Here is an 11,283-nt window from a genome sequence, read left to right on the forward strand (position 1 = left end):
AGATTTGATATATGTGATATATGCTTAGATCTAGTTATTATCAGAGTAGCCTAGTACTCAAAATGGATGTATCACCAAGCTGTCCAATCATAAGAGAAAGTAAGATTTAAAGACCCTCTCTTTTCATTTGATGGGGTGCTCTTATGGCGTGTAGGGGTGCCAAGTGAATACATCCATGAAGAAAAATTACAAAAAAAAAATTTAATTTTGTGCTAAACCCTATATTTGAAACCCTAAATTTGATTGATTGTGATGTATGATTAGTTGTTTAGATCTAAAAAAGGTTTTTAAATCTAAATTAGAACTATTTTTGTGATGCATACATGATCCTAAAAATATCAAACCTATGAAAGAGTTTTTGTCTGGCCTGCAGAAGTCGACTCAGTTCTTGTTCAAGTTGACTGCAGTCCCTATTGAGTCAACTCAAATTTGATTTGAGTCGACTCAATCTTCTAGTGAGCCGACTTAGTTTGCTATTGAGCCAACTTAGTACTGCAAGCATATGGGTTTTGGATCTTTGCCTATCACAGGGAGTCGACTCAGTCTCGATCAAGATGACTCACTGTGATGAGTCGACTCAAGTCCAGGGTGAGTTGACTCATTTGAGCAGATTTTGTATGAGATACAAAACTTAATTCTTTTGGATTGAAAAGTATTGTGACATCTGAATTAGACCCATGAACTTAATTAGAAATTAAAGATGAAATTAAAAGATCTAATTGAGAATTCAGATATGACACAATTTCATAAATCATGGGTCAAGGGTGTGGGTAGCTCAATTAGGTCTAATGAGAGTGGTTGATCAAACTGACTTAAGAGTTGACTAGGTTTGGATTAAGAGTGCTCTATGACCAACCCAATAGTTGTAAGTTTGGTTAGATTGATTATCAGCCATATGTTATCGATCGACTTAAGATCTAATTCAGCTTAGTGGTTCGAGCCCGAGTCAATAGGCTAATCTGATTGGTTTTAATCAACCAATTTGATGTCTAAGATAAGACATAGATGGTGGTTCTTTAATTAGTTCCGTTATTTGATCTGGCCAATTCGTTGGTGCCTAAGAAAAGCAATGGGAAGAACCTCACACATCTTAACTTATCTGGCTATTTTGGGAGGTTATGTTTTGTATTAGGTTAACTTGTTGAACTCAAGCTAGCCCATGCCACTAGGTTAGTCATAATCGTTATGACTAATTAAGGATGAGATCTGAATCAAATCTTCTTTTAAAATATTAAGTTGAGCAGTCTTCCATCGTTGTAGTTGTGTGGGCCCTTTCTGGAGTTGATTATTCTCGACTGGATACAGTGGTTCAGTTGCATCAGGAAGATGCAACCATGACTATTATATTAGAAAATCGGATAGGCAGTATGTGTAGATTTCAAAATCTTTTTGAAACACAGCAGAAAATGAAATAGGTTAACCCTTTAACCCCACATGCATAAGATCAAATTTAATCCTATCCAAGCTCAGGAGAAAACACATATATAATCTGAAATTGAGAGACAAGTATGAGATCAGATCTCATTACCTTGGCATGGATAGATATTCACCATTTCTGATGATCATGAATTTGTAGATGCTCGAGCCACACACATGTCCGACCTCTATGGATATCCATCAAGATCAATCTCGAACTAATCTCTCCTCATAGAAGATTCTTCTTCTCAAAAAGAATTTAGCCTTAAGTTTTAGACCAACACCTTGATCTGGACTGCAGTATCAACTTCTTGATCTGCAGTCTTCTTCTTTTTCTCCTCGTTCTTCGCTCTCGAAGATAAATCTCTTAGAGTCTTGGCATGTGGCAGGTGGGATGCCCAACTCTTGGATGTGAAAGAGAAGAGAGGGAGGAGAGGAGGCATGGAGAAGGGAGAAAGAGAAATTTTTTCATAAAAATTCTATTACTTAGAAATCCTAGAGACATGCTCTTTATATAGGCACTATTCTGACACATAATAGGAATCCAATTATCTTAAAAAGGTAGATCCTTATCTCATAAGAATTCTTTACCTTTTTAATTTAATTTATTCTAATTAAAATCAGATATAATTGGTATATAATCAGTCCCTTTAGGTAGATACAAGGAGCACCCTAGGAATATATGTCAGGTAGTTGGGGCGCTAACTCTTGATGCCCCACATAAGGATTTCTTGCCATATGAGAGGGGATGTGGTCCCTCTCTCTCTCCTCCACACCATTTCACATAAGAGAGGGTGGGCCCCTCTTATAATATCCTAGGATTTGGCATCCATTTCTTGCCAAAAATAAAAATAGGTGCCACCCACTCTTCCATTTATTTCACATGCACTCTTAGAGATAATTAAGAGATAAAGAAGAGATAATGTTGGGATAATTATGCTAACTAATTGATTTAATCAAATTTTTTTGGTCTCAAAATTAAGAGCTCAATTAAATTCAAATGGATTTAGGTTAGATTCAAGGCTATGGACTTGATCAAATCGAAGTCCCGAGAAGAATTAGATTTAACCATGTGCTAGCATGGTTCTCATAAACCTAATAGAATTTCAATAAATTCTAACCTAATTGAAACTTCATAAGTTCAATTGGCACATTCAATATTAAATCCCTTAATGTGTGACCCCATAGATTTTATTCTATCTGGTAGTGAGATATATTGTGATCTCCATCACAATATCATCAAAACTCTTTTCGATGGATTAGAATATTTTCAATTTTATCCTTTGAGGGCCATCAATCATTAAGATAACACCCAATGAGTCTCACAATCTACCAATGATACCTAGCAGTATGTAGTGACAATCCAGTAGAATAAAAATATAAATCTCTAGATGCAGTTATCATATGATTCAAATCTTCTATTGTGAGTCTCGACTTGATGGAGGTCATGGAGAACTCATCAGATCCCATCATCAGTCATATGTAAGGTTGGCTGGATTTGAGTTTATTTGTAAATTTTATGGAAACTCTTTTTTAGTATTCACACTTGCTTTGGCCAAAGACTTTCTGAACTCAGTCTCGCAAATCGCATAGGATTTCTCCTTTTCTATCAAAATCGATAGATTTTATCTAGGTACATTCTACTCTAAACAACGAATCTGAACCTAATGAAGCCAACATACACAGCAAAGATCCGAATGGTTAAGAACAAAGAGAATGTGTAGTTAAACCCAGTAGCCTCACTACAAATAGCCAATGACATCGTAGGTCAAAGGACCACTCACACCACTGCAGCATTGAGAAGATCACAGATGAGTGAGTAGATATTCATGTGGTTCTCATGTTGGTCATATTTAGTGTAAGTTATTCTTTAACAACCATCAGCACCTTCACCCCAGTATATCTACACCATAGATTCGAGACTCATCTACCCACAAGGGAGGTAAACCGTGCATCGATCTCAAATGAATTGATCACTATCCTCCATAACGATCTTTTGATCAGAAGTATTTAGAAATTAACCATTAATTAATGTATGTCTCAAATTTTTAACACTTTAAGAATATACAAAAATCATCTTTGTTAATTTTTAAGATAAATCATAGACACATAAACATGATTGGAATGAAAAAGTCTTTTTATTGATAATAAAAAGATTACAAGTACCAGTTTAGGCCCTAGAATTATATAATATGTTAGCCAATAATTGATTTTTAGGGCCCAAATCTAACATATTAGGCATGAGATACTGCAAAGTGGAGAAGGGATTGGGCTCAATATTTCGGACATGGTGAGAGTCTTAATGACAGCTCTAGTTCATGCAAATGATGAGTCTGACTTAACTAAAGAGTGGACCAATATTTCAGACATGGTGAAGCTCATGAATTAGAGATCAATGTTGCCTATAACATGTTTGGAGAAATACTAGACAAGAGTTGTTCACTTATTAATTGACCCAACATCAATAACTGTTAAGTGAGGTGATAAGTCAATTGGTGAGATCGCAGCACCCACTAAAGACTTTTAATCATGGAGATCTTCGCTTTTCTTCTAAGAGAGTGTGCAAAATAAAAAAAAATAGTGGGAGCCCTAATTTGTTTTAAAAATGAAATCGTTAAAACAAATTGGTTAAGTTAATAATAGAATCTAATTAGAAACTTTGACTATCTGCAGGAACCATATCTGCTTCCAATCTCCTAGCCCATATCCTAAAGACCAACCAATTGATCGAACCTAATTTTAAGGACTAGTTTCAGAACTTAAAGATCATTTTGAGTTTTGAGAATTTGACTTATGTTCTCGACCAGGACCTTCCCCCTCTATTAGCTCATCCGATCGCTGATCAAAGTAGTTGGACGATGATAACAAGATGAAGTGCTACATGCTAGCCTCAATGTCTAATGAATTATAGCACCAACATGAGGACATACAGACTATCAGATAAATTCTGACCCATCTACAAGAGTTGTATGGTGAGCAAAGTCGCACAGCTCGCTTCGAAGTATCCAAACGACTCTTTAAGGCGAAGATGCATGAAGGATAGTCATTCTACGAACATTGTTTGACAATGATCAAAGATCTGGAAGAGCTTGAGAAGCTTGACATGTCAATGGATAATGAACTATAGATTGATCTTATTCTGTAGTCCCTGACTGATTCATATGAGTGGTTTATTGTAAACTTTCATATGAATAAGACCCAGTGCACTATCTATGAGTTGGTTAATATGCTGGTAATAACTAAAAAAATCTTAAAGAGTTCAAGGGGCTCTGTAGTTACTGTAGAGTGGACTTCTTTTAAGAAAAAATCTATTGAAAAGAAGAAAAAATCTGCAAAGAAGCAAAAAGTAGAGAGCAAGAAGAAGGAGAAGAAGGTAGCTCCAAAGAAAAAGACCTCAGAGAAAGGAAAGTGTTTCCATTGTAACTCTGATGGTCATTGGAAGCGGAACTACCCTACTTACCTAGCGGACCTGAAGAACAAGAGGAAAAGTGAACCTTCTGAAGCCATGCTTGTCATAGAAATAAACCTGACTATTTGTTTTGTATCCAGTTGGGTACTTGACTTTGAATTTAGTGCTCATTTATGCACTTTTTTACAGGGTCTTGAGGATAGCAGAAGGTTGAGGGATGGTGAAATAGTTCTATATATCAGAAATGAAGCAAAAGTTGCTACTATGGTTGTAAAAATATATCCTCTTCGACTACCATCAGAAAATATTTTGCTATTGAGAAACTATTACTTTGTATCAACCGCGAGCAGAAATCTGATTTCTATATCTTGTTTAATACAGGAAGACTATGTAATTAATTTTTTTAAGGATCACTGTACTATTTATTTGAGAAATAATAGAGTTGAAAATGATTTCCTTATCAATGGTTTTTTTTCAGTTACATGTTGATGTATCTGTTAATTATGTCGAGCGAAATATGAATGCCATAGGTTCTAAGCATCCTAAAGATAATATAAATGAAAAGTATTTATGGCACCTAAGATTAGGTCACATCGGAGAAGATAGGATTAACAGATTGGAGAAAATTGGATAATTAGATCCATTGGCTTTCGAGTCATATCCGATCTGTGAGTCATGCCTTTAAAGAAAAATGAGTAAGCTTTTCTTTGTTGGACATGGGAAAAGGACCATAGAGATACTTGCTCTGGTGCATTCTGATGTTTGCGGCCCATTCGATGTGCCAGCTAGAGGAGGTCTACTTCATTATCTTTACCGATGATTTTTCATGGTATGGATATATGTACCTTATGCATCACAAGTCTGAGATCTTTGAAAAGTTAAAAGAATTCAGGCATGAAGTAGAGAAATAAATTAAAAAGCCCCTTAAGACTCTTCGATCAGATCGAAGAGATAAATACCTTAGTGAGGAGTTTCTAGATTATCTCAAGGAGCATGGTATAGTCTCACAGTGGACTCCACCTGGAATGCTTCAACTCAATGAGAATTCAGAATGGAGAAATTGGATCTTGTTAGATATGGTCCATTCCATGATGAGCTTCACAGATTTTCCTCTTTATCTTTAGGGACATAGTCTACTTACTGCCATTTATGTATTGAACAAGGTTCCTACTAAAACCATTCCTACAACTCCATATGAGATATGGTATGGTAAGAAGCCAAATCTGAGTCATCTCAAGATTTGGGATTATCCAGCCCATGTCAAACGACAACAAGCGGACAAGTTAGAAATCAAATCAATTAGAGCTCATTTTATCGGATATCCTAAGGAGTCTTTAGGATATTATTTCTATCTTTTGAAAGACCATAATGTGATAGTGAGTTGACATACTGTCTTTCTTGAAAAATAATTTATTTAAGATGGAGGCAAAGAAAGATCGATTGTGCTCGAAGAGAAAGTTTCTAAAGAGCAACGAGTCTTGAAACCTATGGAACCCAATCAATCTGAGCCAGTCCGCACACCTATTCCACCTCGCAAGTCTCGTAGGATTTTCCATCTTCCTAAGAGGTACTTAGATATTGTTTCAGAGGATGTAGAGGAAATGTTCTTTGTAAAAAATGAGATTCATGAAGATGACCCTAAAATCTATGACGAGACAATATCAGATATCGACTCTGAAAAGTAGTTAGAGGCAATAAGATTAAAAATTGACTTAATACACTCAAATCAAGTCTGGACCTTAGTAGATCCACCTGAAGGTATTGTAGCTATTGGGTGTAAATGGATCTACAAGAGAAAAATTGATACAGATAGAAAGGTGGAGACCTTTAAAGCTAGGCTCGTGGTGAAAGGGCATAGCCAACATGAAGAAATTGACTATCAGGAGGCCTTCTTGTCTGTGGCCATGCTTAAATCCATCCACACATTGCTTGCTGTTGTAGCGTATTTCAACTATGGAATATGGTAAATAGATATGAAAATGGCTTTTTTGAATGGATATCTTAAGGAAGATATTTGTATGGAACAACCGCTTGATTTCACTTCTAGTGATGGTGATTACAAGATTTGCAAACTGCAAAGATCCATTTATGGATTTAAACAAGTATCTCAGAGTTGGAATGCTCGTTTCAATGATGTTATCAAATCATTTAGTTTCATTAAGAATGAGGAGGAACCGTGCATGTTCAAGAAGGTCAGTGGGAGCACTGTCGCTTTTCTCGTATTGTATGTGGATGACATTCTCCTGATTGAGAATAATATTCCTATGTTGATCTCGATCAAGATTTGGTTGTCTAAAAAATTTTTCATGAAAGACCTAGGAGAGGCATCCTTTATTTTGGGGATAAAGGTCTATAGAGATAGATCTAAGAGGATGCTGGGATTGCCACAAAAGATATACAATGAGGAGGTGCTAAAAAGATTCAGCATGGAGAACTCCAAGAGGGGTCTTATACCCTTCAGACATTGTATTCTATTAAAAAATATGTCCTAAAGTTAATCATCTAGGTTGTAGATGATTGTGCTCCATACAAATATATGAATTATAAAATGATAAATATTATCTGATAGATTCATCATAAGGAATACATCTTCCAAAATAGAACTCATATGTTATGATAAAGTTCTTAAAACTCCTACCAAAATAATAAAGGAGGATTTATCATGTGGTTCTTAAATCCTACTCATGACCAAATGATACAATTGTTACAAGGACGATAATTGTACCGAGTGTAGGTTGTTGTATGCCATATTGGTTGGTTGTCCTCTTAACCAAGGCGTGTGGTGACACATGTATGGCATATGGGTGATTTGTAGGAGTATATTTCACTGAATGTGATCACTTTTGGAGCACTCTGCTGTCAAAGGTTGCTCTGATGGGATATGGGTATATATGCCCCTCTGACCCGAGACTGCCTCGGCGAATTGCAAGCAACTCACTGTGCTTTGGTGCCGCACTATCCGAATTTCTAATTTGATGATGGAAGATTTTTGGATATAGTCAAGTACTTGTAAAGTCTGAGTGCGAGTCAAGATGGGATTGATCGCTCTAAGTAAAATTGGAGATGATGCATCACTGTATTTCAATTTATCAAAACTTTGATCAAAGTAGTCCTAATAAGGAGTCACAAAATTTTTAAGGTTGAGAAACAATATGGACCACTCTTCTTGGGTTGACAGTTTAACCCTTAGTCGTTCTTGAGCATCAAGTGTCAAAGAGATGAATTATACGATAACTATTTCAACATGGGTACTAGAGTGTTGCTGGACATACATTCGACCTATCCGAATGTCAGATCTCATTGCTAGATGGTTACATCAATTAGTATAGAAATTATTCTTGTACTATCGATTTAGGTTTGAACCTATACAGTCACACATATAGAAGTACTTATCTGATCAAATGGCTGATCAACAATTATGAATCGTTGAAGGATTTAATTATTAATGAGATTGATGATTAATCCTATGCAAAGATTGTAATAAATAATTTACTAATGATTGATAAATTAGAAGAATAATTAATTAACAATATGATTATTAATTGGCTCAATTTGATGGAGCAATGGAGATTAGATTAAATCTAATTAAATTGGATTCAATTAGATTGGTTTTGGATTGATTGGATGCATCCCTATTAGATAACAAGACTTGTTTCAATTGATCTCAGGAATGCAAATCAAATTCTAAGTTGAATAAGATTTAATTATTTTATATGTGTTTTGATTGAATCAAATCCTGTTGGATAATAGGCTTGATTGGATCAAGCTCTATTATCGAAAACTTCCCTGATATCCATCAAGAATCAATCTCTGGATCAATGGGGTTTTAATCTAACTAATTTTTCAATTAGATTAGGGCCTAATTGGCTTCATAATTGGATTAGGACCCAATTAGTTAGTTTGTTATAACTAATTTCTAAATTGGTTAGGATTGGGTCCAAGGGTTAGTTAGAGTTGGAACAAGATCTTGAGTCCCATTTGGAATAGAACTTAACCAACTTAAAATCTAAACCCTATGTGATATAAACCTCCATGCCCCACTCTTTTTACCATGAGAACTCTCATGCCCACAAGAAAGGCCGTGCCCCCTTATTTGTTCCGTGAGAAAGAAGGGTGTCTCCCCTCCTTTTTCTTGTCGCCAAAAAACAAGAAGGGACATCCAGGAGTTGGTCTAAGGGTTAGTTAGAGTTGGAACAAGATCTTGAGTCCTATTTAGAATAGGATTTAACCAACTTAAAATCTAAACCCCATGTGATATAAACCTTCATGCCCCACTCCCTTCACCATGAGAAATCTCACACCCATAAGAAAGGCTGCACCCCCTTATTTGTTCCATTTGAAAGAAGGGTGTCTCCCCTCCTTTTTCTTATCGCCAAAAAACAAGAAGGGGCATCCAAGAGTTGGACGCCCCAATTCCACATGACGCCATCCCTCTTCTCCTCCCCTCTTGAAAGATTTTTGAGAGCTTTTACTGCTAGTTTTTAGGCATCAAAGAGGGTTTCTCTTGCTGGTTTTACAATAAAAAATTGGAGAAGAAAAGTTCTTCCCAATGAGAGAAAGAGAAGGAAGAAGGATCTTCTTCCTTGTGCGCAACCTTGAAGAAGAAGGAGTTCGTCTTTTAGATTTTTTCTCTAATTTTTTTAGAATAAAAATTAGATTAGATCTGATTTTTAATATAAAAATTTTAAAAAAAATATCAAAAAAAATCTGGTTAGATGTTTGGGGCTTCTTAGAGTTCTAGATCAAGGAGAAAAGGAAGAAGAAGAGAGAAGAATAGTTTTTCTCTTGGATCTCTCTTTTGGATTCTTCTAGGGCTCAAGATTTTATATAATTTTTAGTATGAGAAATTAGATTAGATCTGATTTTTATCATAAAAAGTTAGAGAAGAAAAGTTCTTCTTAAAGGTGTGAAAGGAAGAGAGGAATATTCTCTCTTGTACATGGAGAATTGAGAAGAAAATGTTCTTCTCTTGATCTCTATTGTAGAGATCTGATGTATGGATCCAGAAAGAAAAGGAGAGGATCTTCTTATTCTTCATTCTCATGATTCCTCTTAGATCAGTCAAAGCATGGTGTCTTCATGAGCTAGCACTTTAAGGAAGATCGATCAGTATAAGGACTTCGTGTGGATACCCGTAGAGGTCGGACACGTGTGCGGCTACCAAGCATCATGAAGAACCAACTACTATAGATTTTGGATGTGGTGATCTACTATCCGTGCTCAGATATGAAATTTTAAATTTAATTAATATTTAGATATAATCTAAATATAAATTAGATATGATCTAATTACATATAGATATGATCTATACTTGCTGAATTTTAGATTTCAGATTTATATACATGCATATTAGTTCATGTCATAGATCCTGTATGGTAATTTTAGATTTAATCTATGCATATATTATAGATTAAATTATTTAATCTATGTATGCTCCACTGTAAAATTTTAAAAAATACATCCCCAAAATCCACCACACTTCTCTTCAAATGGTATCAGAGCGAAGGTTCATTATGACATGAACATATATGTATGTAGAGTTAAAATCTAAATTTAGCAATGCATGAGATGTATTATGATCTAATTTTAGATATGATCTAATATAAAAATCAGATCTAATATAATTTAGATTTGATCTAAATTTTTGCATATATGATATGTGAATTATATTAGATGTTCTAAGTAGCAAAGTACTCAAATTGGGTAATCACCAGGCCGTCCGGTCATAGGAGTAAGTAGGGTTACATGATCCTCTCTTTCCATTCAATAGGATGCTCTTCATGACGTGTAGAGGTGCCACTGTGAGATCCCATGAAAAAGAAAGCGAAAGGAGAAAACTTACTTTTCTACAAAATCCTAGATATTGAAACCCTAGGATTTGTTGTATGTGATGCAAAGCATGAATTGTATAAAAAGTAAAATATCTAATCTATATGATTAAAATTATTTTAATCATAAAAATAAAATTTAAAATTATAAAATATTTAGATATGATCTAAAGTTTATTATGATTGATTTTATTTCAATTCTTGTGCAAATTCTCAAATCTGAAACTATGTGATACCTATTGGCATGCCAATTGAGCCGACTAGTTTTGAACTAAGTCGACCCAGTCTCCTATTTTTATCAGTTCAGTGTTGACTGACCCGACCTAGTTGTCTCAGACCAAACAGTAATGGTTACTATTCATGATCAGTTAATCGATTAAGTATCAGACTTAGTCGACCCACTGAAGTGAGCCAACTCAGTTCAATGGTGAGCTAATCTAGTTTTTGGAATAGAAAATTTTGCATAAAAATGATATAAAATTATTTTACAAAATTGAAATGATTTCAATTAATAACCTTAATGCATGTTGATGCTATACTTAATTAAGAATTAAGAAATATATTTTAGATTTAGAATTGTAATTAAAGATCTAATGATATTGCATAAAACATGGGGTATGGATTAGCTCA

The sequence above is a fragment of the Elaeis guineensis genome, chromosome 9, assembly GCF_000442705.2.
Source record: "Elaeis guineensis isolate ETL-2024a chromosome 9, EG11, whole genome shotgun sequence".
Classification (NCBI taxonomy): Eukaryota; Viridiplantae; Streptophyta; class Magnoliopsida; order Arecales; family Arecaceae; genus Elaeis; species Elaeis guineensis.